The following is an 11,774-nucleotide window of genomic DNA, read 5'->3' on the forward strand; positions in this document are numbered from 1 at the left end:
AACACTCAATAAACTAGGAAGAAATACAATCATGGTGTGCTTCACAACTGTCCAAATTCCTTGGTAGTTTAAGCAAAGATGTTTATTCTATGGCCTCCATGTAACTCTCCGCTCACAATTCTTACTCTTGTGGTCATACCCCAGGGTCCTGTCCTCCTGCCGCAGCCCTCCCCTCCTCCCCAGACACACATGCATGCTGTGGATGGCCGCTCCAACTCATCACTTAGATTTAAGGATCCATCTTATATCTCATATGCGAGGAGCCCAACACGGGGCTCGAACCCACGATCCTGAGACCAAGACCTGAGCTGAGATCAAGAGTCGGACACTTAACCAACTGATTCATCCAGGTGCCCTACATCTCATATTCTTTTCTTTTCTTTTTTTTTCCAAAGATTTTATATATTTATTTGACAGAAAGAGAGATCACAAGTAAGCACAGAGGCAGGCAGAGAGAGAGGAGGAAGCAGACTCCCCGCTGAGCAGAGAGCCCGATGGATCCCAGGACCCTGAGATCATGACCTAAGCCGAAGGCAGAGGCTTAACCCAGTGAGCCACCCAGGCGTCCCCCGCACCTCAAATTCTTGAGTAAAGTTTTCTGACCGAGCCAAGGCTGACTTAAGCGCCTCTCCTGTTTCATTCTGTGACATTCTCTGCATACCCAGACCCACGGCTTCCTATTTCTTGCCTATATATCCAAGTACATTATAAAATCCTCGGTGACAGGATCTCCTTATTGTTAAGTCACATTCCAGTACTTGATATGTCCAAGGCCTACAGTTTTTAATTTGTCACTCAGATGTCAGTCAGGTTTGCCCCACTCCTTGGTGAATGGTTACATTTGGTCCAGTCCATCATTGCATAATGCGTGAGGGCTCCAGTCCCCACTGCTATTTCTGAGTTCCCTTCACTTCTTCCTCAGCCTTTTCTGTTTCCTCATTTCTATGAAATTATGCACTGCTACTGTTTCAGGCTATGCCCCCTGAAAGCCGAAAACGCAGTGTTACTGTTTCTTTTTAAAAAACTGTCTTCGAACACAGTTATTCATACTCAGATTTTTCTTTCTTTTTTTAACTTTAGGAACTTTACTGGGACTGTGCCGAGTACAAGAGTGAGCTCACAGCCTTCCTCTCTCATTCTGATTGTTCTCTTCGCTTTGCTCTCCTCTCTTTTAAAAAAAATTTTTTAAGATGCTTTTACTAATGTATATGAGATCCTGTCCCTTCCTGGACAACAATGACATTTCTCTTCCAGTCTGCCAAGCTTTGATGAACAAAAGCCCTTCACCAGTACCCTCCTCCAACCCAGCAACCCTGTCCTGCATTATACTGAACGGTAGGAAAAGTCAATCTACTTATTTATTTTTAAAAGATTTTATTTATTATTTATTTAACAGACAGAGATCACAAGTAGGCAGAGAGGCAGACAGAGAGAGAGAGAGGAAAGCAGGCTCTCCGCTGAGCAGAGAGCCTGATTCGGGGCTCGATCCCAGGACCCTGGGATCATGACCTGAGCTTGGCCAAGGCAGAGGCTTTAACCCACTGAGCCACCCAGGTGCCCTGGAAAAGTCAATTTAATAAACTTAATTTAAAATTAAAAAATTTCCCACATATTCAGAATATCGGATAAAGTTTAGGTAAACATCGAGTGTGGACCCAAAAATGTGCAGGGAGCGCCATCCAGTTCAGCAGAAGACAGGTTTGTACTGATTCTTGGTCTCCCGCTGGTTTTCTATGAATAGTGAAAAGACTCGGCTCAGCTCTTGGAGAGGGAGAGGGGCGTCTCTCTTGGAACCTTCTCCAGCTGTGCTTGTTTCTGGCTGTTTGCTCGTCTCTGCCAGTTATTTCGGCTCTTGTGATGTGGGCTGAGAGATGTTTTATGCTATGGTCTTGCTTTGCAGCTTTTGGCCTCATTCTTCCTTTGCCTTTTCGGAGCGGTTTTCTGCAAGGGGTCATTACTTTGCTCTCGTGGTTTCACGTTCTAGGCGTCTTCTCGTGCAGGTGGACAGCAGGGACTTGTTTTGTCGGCTGGGGTCCTGAAAGTCGGTCCCACATTGGCTCTTCACTGGGGACTTTGCTTAGAACTGCTTGAGAAGTTACTGATTTCACTGGAGATACTATGTCCGAAGCTTTCTGCTAAGAATGCAGCCGTATTTCTGCGTTTGATGGCCCGTTACTCTTGCGCAGGAAGGCATTTGTATAATGCAAAATCTTGCGTCCATTCTTAGTACACAGCGGTTATGCTGTGCTCCTCCCTCATCTGGGCCCCGGGCAAACTTTGTAACATTAGAGGCTACTGGTGAACTGTAGGACTCAGATGGTGGTTCTAGGTCTGGTACACACGGTGGCCTGGTATATGCTATCTAAGCTTTCCGGCCTCAGGGTCCGCTCTTGTCAAAAAATCGTTTTTCTCCTGTGTTGGAGAGAGTTGGAGTCCCTGAAATCCCGTGAGTGGGTGGAGGAGGCTGTCACCAGTACCCCAGGGATGTGAGCCGTGGTGTGCCCAGCATCCTGGAAGGCCTGTTCTCACACAGCCTGGAAGGTGTCTGCCCAGACCAGGCAGCCCGTCTCAGATTTTTCACCAAGGGGCTAAATGACACAGTTGAACTGATCATGCCCAGAGGGTGGCTAAGCTGGCACATGGGCAGAGGGGGGCCATTCGTCCATTCTTGAGCAAAGTCATCTCCGCTCAAGGTGGAAAGGAGTGAGTGTTGGACACATACTCAGTATGGAAAATATTCTCCCCTCTTCTCTTCAATGTCAAAGGAGGCTGGCTTTAGCAATGGGTAGAAAAAAAGAGGAAATCAGTTTTTACCACTTACTTTTCCATCCTTCGTGACAGTCTTGAGTGTCTTCCAAATGCAGAAAAGTTCCTTTTCAGCCTTAGACTTGACACGGGAGGGACATCGATAAGGGCTTTGCTCAGGTTCCAGTGATGGTTTAGGGAGTCATGAAGCTGCTAGCGCAGAGAAGACATTTCTGATACCTTCTATGACTGATTACTAGCTGGATTTCATTGTGGCTGGAGAATGCACTCCATAGAGTTTCAACTTTCTTGTATTCGTTGAGATTTGTCTTGTAGCCTAGGATGTGGTCTGTCCAGGCCCGTGTTTGGTGTGTACCCAAAAAGGATGTGTCCGCTCCACTTGTTTCAATCAATATCAGTAGGATCCTGCTGATTGATGGTTTTATGGGGCCAATTCTCCTTTAACCTTGCTCATTTTCTCATCGCTGCTCTGTCAGGGGTTGAGAGAGGGATATAGAGTCTCTGAACAGAATTGTGGATTCGTCAATTTTTCTTTCCATTCTTTCAGTTTTTGCTTCACGTGTTCCACAATTCTGTTTTTGGAAATAACACGTTTAGGATTGCTTTATTTCTTGATGGGCTGACCTTTTCATCATTGTCTAATGTCCATCCCTGGTTTTGGTAATTTTCTTTGTTCTGAAGGTGACTTTATTTGATACTAATATAGCCATTCTTTCTCTTCTTTGCATGTTTAATATTTGCACAATTTATCTTTTCTCATCCTTTTATTTTCAGCTTGTTTGTACAGTAACAGCCGAAATTATTTTTCTTGGAAGCAGCATATAGTTGGGTCATATGATTTAATCTACTCTTCAGTTTCTACCTTTTAATTTAGATCCCTACATTTAATAGAATTAATTATTGAGGTCTTAGGGCATAAGTCTGCCATTTTTATTTTGTTTTTTTCCTTTGTTCTCTCCCATGTTTTCACGTCTTTATTTTCTCCTCTACATTCCTGTGGGTTACTTGAACACTTTTATAATTCTATTTTGATTTTAATATAGTGTTTTTGTATTTATTCATTTATTTTAGTTTTGCTTTAAATTCCAAGTAGTTAGCATACAGTGGACTACGGGTTTCAGGTGTACAAATTAGTGATTTGACGCTTCCAAACGACACCGGCTGCTCATCGCAAGTGCCCTCCTTAACCCCATCATCTGTATCACCCATGTCTCTACCCCACACCTCCCCTCCAGTAACCATTAGTTTGTTGTCTATAGTTAAGAGTCTGTTTTCTGGGGGTGCCTGGGTGGCTCAGTGGGTTAAGTCTCTGCCTTTGGCTCAGGTCATGATCTCAGGGTCCTGGGATTAAGCCCCGAATCAGGCTCTCTGCTCAGCAGGGAGCCTGCTTCTCCCTCTCTCTCTGCCTGCCTCTCTGCCTACTTGTGATCTCTCTCTCTGTCAAATTAATAAATAAAATTTAAAAAAAAGAGTCTGTTTTCTGGTTTTCCTCTCTCTTTTTTCCCCCTATGATCATTTGTTTTGTTTTTTAAATTCCACATATGAGTGAAATCATATGGTATTTAACTTTCTCTGACCTATTTTGATTAGCATAATATTCTCTTGCTCCATCCAGGTCATTATGAATGGCAAGATTTCATTCTTTTTGATGGCTGAGTAATATTCCATTATAGATATGAGCCCTATATATATGCTATTGTTGATAATGCTGCTATAAACATCAGGGTGCAGTAGCCCTTTGAATTAGTATCTTTGTGTTCCTTGGGTAAATACCTAGAAATTACCTAGCATGCTGAGTCAGGCTAGTTCTATTTTTAACTTTTTGAGGAACCTCCACACTGTTTTCCAGAGTGGCTGCACCGGCTTACATTCCCACCTGGTGTGAGAGGGTTGCCCTCTCTTCACATCCTTGCCAACACCTGCTGTTTCCTGTGTTGTTGATTTTAGCCATTCTGACAGGTGTGAGGCAATCGCTCATTGTCGTATTGATTTGTAGTTCCCTGAGAATGATGGAGCATGTTTTCATGGGTCTGTTGGCCATCTCTCTGTCTTCTTTGGAAAAACATCTATTATGTCTTTTGCCTATTTTTTAACAGGATTATTCATTTTGGGGTGTTGAGTTTTATAAGTTTTTTATATTTTGGATGCTACCCTTTTATCAGATATGTCACTTGCCAATATCTTCTCCCATTCTGTCGGTTACCTTTACTGTTACTGATTGTTTCCTTTGTTGTGCAGAAGCTTTTTATTTTGATGAAGTCCCCAATAGTTTATTTTTGCTTTTGTTTCCTTTGCCTCAGGAGACAGATCTAGTAAGACATTGTTACGGTCAATGTCAAAAAGGTTGCTGTCAGTGCTGTCCTCTAGGATTTTGATGGTTTCCTGTCTCACATTTAGGTCTTTCATCCACTTTGAATTTAGTTTTGTGTATAGGGTAGGACAGTGGTCCACTTTCATTGTTCTGCATGTGGCTGTCCAGCTTCCCCGACACCATTTGTCGAAGAGATTGTCTTTTCTCTACTGAATATTCTTCCCTGTTTTGTCAAAGGTAAATTGACCATACAGTTGCGGGTTCATTTCTGGGTTTTCTATTCTGTTCTGTTGATCTATGTGTCTATTTTTGCACTATAATACTTAGAACAACCACTGAAATAGTTTTTCAAAAAGAAACGCTATTTTAAAGTGTCCCTTTCTGAATAACTAATCAGTGGTTTAGAGGATGTTCTAGGTTATATATATAAATATATATATATCTAATATATAATATTAGATATTTCTCTCTCTCTATATATAAACTTACCACCATCTGTTGGTAATATTTTACCAATATTACCTCACTTACAACACTTACCTTACAACACTGAACCTCCCCTGTCTACAATATAATTGTCCTAAATTTATTTCTTCTACATAAATTTAGAACCACATTAGACGATGTTGTGATATATTCTTCCATCATCAAATGTAATTAGAACTCAATTTTGGTACTTTTTCTTCCGGGCATTCCAAGGTTCCTTCTTTTGTTGTTTCCTTTCTGTTTCAAATCCTCTTCAGTCTTTTAGAGAAGGTCTCCTGATGACAAATGCCCTTAATTAGTTTTCCTTCACCTGAGAATGTCATGATACCCCTTTTATTCTTGAAGAACATATTCTCTGGCAACAGAATTCTGGGTTGACAGTCCTTTTCTTTCAACACTTGAAAAACGTTTTGTCCCTTCCTTCTGACATCCATGGTTCCAGATGAGAAGTCTGGAGACGACTCTGTACCTCTCCAGGGTCTGCCACTTCTATAGCCCCTGTCTACAGAATGGTAGGGGCCAGGCACCTAGCCCCCATCCCACTATGTTTTTAGGGTCAGGGCGGATATCTTTCCAGGGTCTTCCAATCTGTCCTCATGTAGGATCACCTGGTGCCTGAATGTCACCCTGCTTCACTGTGGGCCTCAGCTAGCTTTGGTTTTATCCACAGCTGCCCCTTTGGGACTGATGTCCTCCCTAGGTCATTACTGCCACCACTGGGCCATCCTCAGAGAAGGGTGAATTGGGGGCAGCCCGCACTCCCTTACTGCTCTGCCTACTCACATCTATGTGCGACCCGCCATTTCATCTCCTGGAATGGCACAAACACATAATTCTTGTATGTTGATCAGGTTAATGAGAGAGAATCACAATGTGAAGGAATTTCAGCAGGCTCTTGAACAACGTCAGTGTGAACTGCATGGGTCCACTTTGATGCGAATTTTTTTTTTTAAATACGTACTGTACAGCACTATGTGGGGCACCTCCTGGCTCAGTCATTGGAGCATGTGGCTCCTGATATCAGGGTTGTGGGTTTGAGTCCCATGTAGGGTATAGAGATTACCTACACCCTAAAAATTACCTGTGAATAAAAACTTGAAAAAAATAACAAATACTGTGTAGTACTGTAAATGTATTTTACCTCCTTATGATTTTCTTAACATTTCCATCTTTCTAGTTTATTGTAAGACTACAACATATAATACACATAACATACAAAATATGTGTTAATCAACCATGTACGTTATTAGTAAAGTTTAGGGGGAGTCAAAAGTTATTTCAGATATTGGATATAAATAATAAAAATTTTAAAATTGTATCTGGAAAAAAAATTATACTCAGATATTCAGTTGTGGCAGGGGCGGGGGAGGTCAGTGCCCCTGTCAAGTTGTTCAAACCATCAACTGTGTATTTCCTAGGGCTGCTTTAACAAAGTACCACAAACTGGGTGGCTTATACAGAAATTTATTTTCTCACGATGCTGGAGGCCAGAAATCCAAAATGAGAGTGTTGGCAGGGCCACACTCCCTGTGAAGACTGAAGGGAGGTTCCTTCCTTGCCTCTCCCAGGTCCAGTGGCCCCACGGGCTCCTTGGCTGCATGGTCCCATCTCTGCCTCCATCTTTAGGGGACTGTCTTCGCTCTTGTGTGTGTCTGTGGCCACATTTCCCTCCTCTTATTTAGTTCTAAATAAGGTCACATTCATAGGTACTGGGGATTCGGACTTGAACATATCTTTCTGAGGGGAACACGATTCAACCCACGAGAGGGGAGAAAAGCTTAAAAAGTGAAGGTGAGGGGCTCCTGGGTGGCTCAGTTCATTCAGTGCCCAACCCTCGATTTCAGCTCAGGTCTTGATCTCAGGGTCCTGAGCTCAAGCCCCGTGTTGGGCTCCTGGCTGGGAGTGGAACCTACTTAAAATGACAACAACAACAACACATTTCAAAAGTGAACTTGAATATAAATGTTGACGGAGTACAAGGAATCAAATCAAACCCTCTCACAGACAATCACGAGCCCACCCCAGTGGTTGGACATTCCGTACAAATGGAATCATACCTTTATGTGATTTTTTTGTGTGTCTGGCTTCTGTCACTTAGCATAATGCTTTCAAAGTTCATTCATGCAGTGGCCTGAATCTGTACTCCCTTTCTTTTTCTTTTTTTAAAAAAAGATTTTATTTATTTATTTGAGAGACAGAGATCACAAGTAAGCAGAGAGGCAGGCAGAGAGAGAGGAAGGGAAGCAGGCTCTCCGCTGAGCAGAGAGCTCGATGAGGGGCTCAAACCCAGGACACTGGGATCATGACCTGAGCCGAAGGGAGAGGCTTTAACCCACTGAGCCACCCAGGGCCCCATGTATGCCCTTTCTTTTTATGGCTAAATAATATTCTCTTCTCTAGATATGCCCTAATTTGTGTATCCGTCCATCAGCTGATGCACGTTTTGGGTTGCTTCCAGTTTTTTGGTGATTTTGAATCACGATGCTATGAACATTCACGTACATGTTGTTGTGTGAACATGTTTTCAGTGCTCTTGGGTGCATACCTAGGAGTGGGGCTCCTGAGTCACATGGTACCTCTGTGTTTAATGTTTTGAGGACCTGCCGGACTCTGTTTCGTACGGTCGCTCCATGTGACACCCTTACCGACAATGTATCAGGGGCCAATCTCTCCACACTGGTATTTGTTAGTTTTCCTTTTTGCTTTCTTTTTTAAAATTATAACCATCCTGTGAATATGAAGTGGCATCTTATTTTGGTTTTGATTTGCATTTCCCGCTGCCTCATGACGTTGAGCATCTTTTTGTGTGTTTACTGATTATTTGTGTATCTTCTTTGGAGAAATGTCTAATCAACTTTTTTACCCATTTAAAAACCAAGTTAGTTGTCTTTTAGGTCTGCCTTCAAGCTGCGGAGGAGTGGGAATGGCCACACCTGGGGAGACGTCACCTTGCTGGTGGATGGACAGTTTTACACCAATGTTTCTGTTCTTCAGATCACCTGCCTGAGTGGGCGTGGGTGTGCTTGCACTGGGGCAGATGGCTTCTGCAGACTCTGTTAGGAAGGACAGGACTTAGTGTCTGTTCAACAGGAATGTAAGGCAGAATAAACATCCACCATATAAAGGAAATACCCATTTCCTCTAACACAATGTGATGGTTTCGTATATTTATTTATTCAACTCAGATTCAACTCAAGTAAAGGAGGATGGACTGAAGCTCTGCTTTGTTGGCTGCTCCCCCTGGGGCCCTGGGGGAGTCCAGGAGACATGAGGGCAAAGACAGGACCGAAGACAATCCCATGACGGGGAAGGGCAGTCTGAGCTCAGGGAAAACAGAGGAAGGCAGCGCTGGATGTCTGGCTTCAGTGAAAGGAGAGCGCAGGGAGAGCGACGTCCCAGGGGAAGGTTTTGCGAGAGACGGGCCCTGGCAGGATTCTGCTTTGGTAATTTCGGCAAAGGAAGGAGGACAGAAGAGCCTGTGGACCCTGAAGGTACACATCACCAGCGGTGAAGTGCTCATCAGTTCATGGGACCTTGACCCATGTCAAGTGGGGACTGACCTCCTGCAAGGCCTTTGGTCCCAGGCGCCGGAGCAGCTGCCCAGCAGCAGCGCAGCCCCCAGCGGCAGGAGCGCCCGCCTCCACCTGCGCCGCGCCCTCTCCAGCCCGCGCCGCCCCCGCTCCCGCCCCCAGGGGCGCGTCGCCAGCCGCTTGGCCCCCTGCCGCAGCCTGTCGTCGCGGGGCGCGTGGCGCAGGGTCGCCGCCAGGCGGTACACGGCGTTGGCGAAGGGCGCGCCCGGGGGCTCCCGCGCCAGCCGCTCCACGCGCGCCAGCAGCTCGTCCACCCGCGCCCGGCGCTCGGCTGCCACCGCCCTGTTGTTGAGGGCACACACGCGGCCGCCGCACTCGGCCACCAGGGCCCGTGGCGCGCGGTCGTCGGTGTCGTGCACATAGTCGTGCAGCGACGCCCCCTCCAGGTCCTCGCGGCGGGTGAAGACGACGACCGCCGGCGCCAGGACAGCTGGCGGACGACGCGCACGGCAGGCTCGACCCGGGCGGGGAAGCGGCCCGGCTGGGTGACCACAGCAGCAGCGCATGCGGCCCGACGCCGACAGCAGGTGGCAGCGGCCGCGCTCGGCTCAGTCGGGGTCGGCACGGCCGCCTTCGACGCCGAACAGGTTCGAGGTGTCGGTGACCTCCGGGCGCCAGCGGCCCCAGCGGCGGCTCCCCAGGGCCCAGGCCCTAGTCACCGTGGTGGCCGCGAGCCTGGACGGGAAGCGCGTGTGGCCCAGGATGCTGTTGCCGGTGGCGCTCTTGCCCGCGTCGGTCTTGCCGGCCAGGATGAGCCCGAGGCGGGGCTTGTGCGCGGGCGGCGCGTCGTCCCAGTCCTGGGGACCCGTGAGGACGGAGTAGGCCTGGGCTGCCCCCCTCCGAGCCCTCGGAGCAAGGGGAGCCCGCCTCCCGCTCCCCGGGGCCTCAGGGGTGTCTGCGGCGCACAGGAGAGCGCCAGGCCTTGGGCTTGGGCTTCTGCTTCTCCAACGGAGCCTTTCCTCAGGGCTCCGGTCTGGGCTTGTTCCACTCTGCGTCTGTCTCTCCCCGTCTCTCTTGTCTTCGGCTGCAGCGCATGCACCGGTACCCGCTCCAGCAGCTTTGCGCCTCTCTCTGGACGGCCCCCGTCGACCATGGCAGGCCCTGGCTTCTGCTGACACAATCTCTGGCATCCACGCTGTGCGCCTGCCCTGGCCTCTGGGATGCTTCTCCGGGATGCCGCCCCAGCGAGGAGAGGAGGGAGGGCACGCGAGGCCTGCGAGTGAAGGGCTGTCTGGAGGCCCGGCCACCCTGAGCTGGAATCACAGACCCAGCTTTGCCCGCTGAGTGACTCTCAGGGAAGCTGCTTCATCAGAGTGTTAAACCTCCTCTGCAGGGAGGGGAGAGGTGACAGGGAAAAGGTGACAGCTGATTCTCCGGGCTGCTCAGAGATAGCCCTTCCTCCTGCCTTTGGCCTTCCCCTCCTCCCTCTCTTACATCTGCTGCCAGGAAGATACCTGCTAAGCCCCAATCCTTGTTCTCTAGCACATTCTACTTGGTAAATCGTGTTCCCTCTAGTTCATGATCTCATTCCTTCTACCTCCTAGTCTGTGGGGGTCAGAGTAGATTTCTTATCCTCAGTTGACCCTTGGGGTGTGGAGGCACAGACTGGTCAAAGCACTGACTATCTCTCGGTAGGGCAGGCTCAGAGGCAAATCAGGGCTCTTGCTGTCTCCCCCCAGCATGGAGACACCTCTGGGATTCGTGTCTGTTCAGTCTTGAGTTAGTCCAAGTACACACCAAGAGCACATTCTGACCATAGGCATTTTCTTCATCTCTTGCCATCTTCCATCCTCCCATGCTTGCCTGAAAGAGTCCCAAACACAATTCCTTCCTTCCTTCCTTCTTTCATTTATCGAGCAGGTGTAACTACCTATGGTGGGTCAGGCAAGGTCCAAAGAGCTGGTGACACAACAGTGAAAAGGTCATGGCCCTGCCTTACCCTGAACATCAGCATGTAGGGGAGAATCCTGTTCTTAAAGAGACTGTCTTTTCTCCATTGGATATTTTTTCCTGCTTTGTCGAAGATTAATTGATCATACAGTTGTGAGTTCATTTCTGGGCTCGCTATTCTGTTCCACCGATCTACGTGTCTGTTTTTGTGCCAGTGTCATACTGTCTTGATGATTACAACTTTGTAAAAGAGCTTGAAGTGGTGATGCCACAAGCTTTGGTTTTCTTTTTCAAAATTCTTTTTTGCTATTTGGGGTCTTTTCTGGTTCCAAAAAAATTTTAGGATTATTCGTTCCAGTTCTCTGGAAAAGTTGGTGGTATTTTGACAGGAATTACATTAAATGTATAGTCTGTTTTTTACTTTATTTTCCAGCTATATTTCCAGCAATATGTCCAATTATATTGAGGTATAACTTTGAAAAATAAAAATCACTTATTGACAGATTTTAAAAATTGGCAAATAAAAAATGTATCTATTCAAGCTACACAACTTGATGATTTGATATAGGCATACACTGAGAAATAGTCACCACAATCAAGCTAATTAACATATCCACCTCCTCGCACAGTTACCATTTTTCCTTCTTTCTCTCTTTGGGAGAACACTTGCCCCTTGGTGGGCATTAACATTGTTTCCAGTTTTTGTGCTATTCTGAGTACCACCACTATAA

General features: G+C 46.7%; 1 pseudogene; it reads right to left on the reverse strand.

Moving 5' to 3' along the window:
• Positions 1-9,087: 9,087 nt before the first annotated feature.
• LOC111154387 lies at positions 9,088-10,950 on the reverse strand (annotated as a pseudogene).
• Positions 10,951-11,774: the final 824 nt, after the last annotated feature.

The sequence above is a fragment of the Enhydra lutris genome, unplaced genomic scaffold, assembly GCF_002288905.1.
Source record: "Enhydra lutris kenyoni isolate GAN:26980312 unplaced genomic scaffold, ASM228890v2 scaffoldscaffold37, whole genome shotgun sequence".
In the NCBI taxonomy this organism is placed as follows: domain Eukaryota; kingdom Metazoa; phylum Chordata; class Mammalia; order Carnivora; family Mustelidae; genus Enhydra; species Enhydra lutris.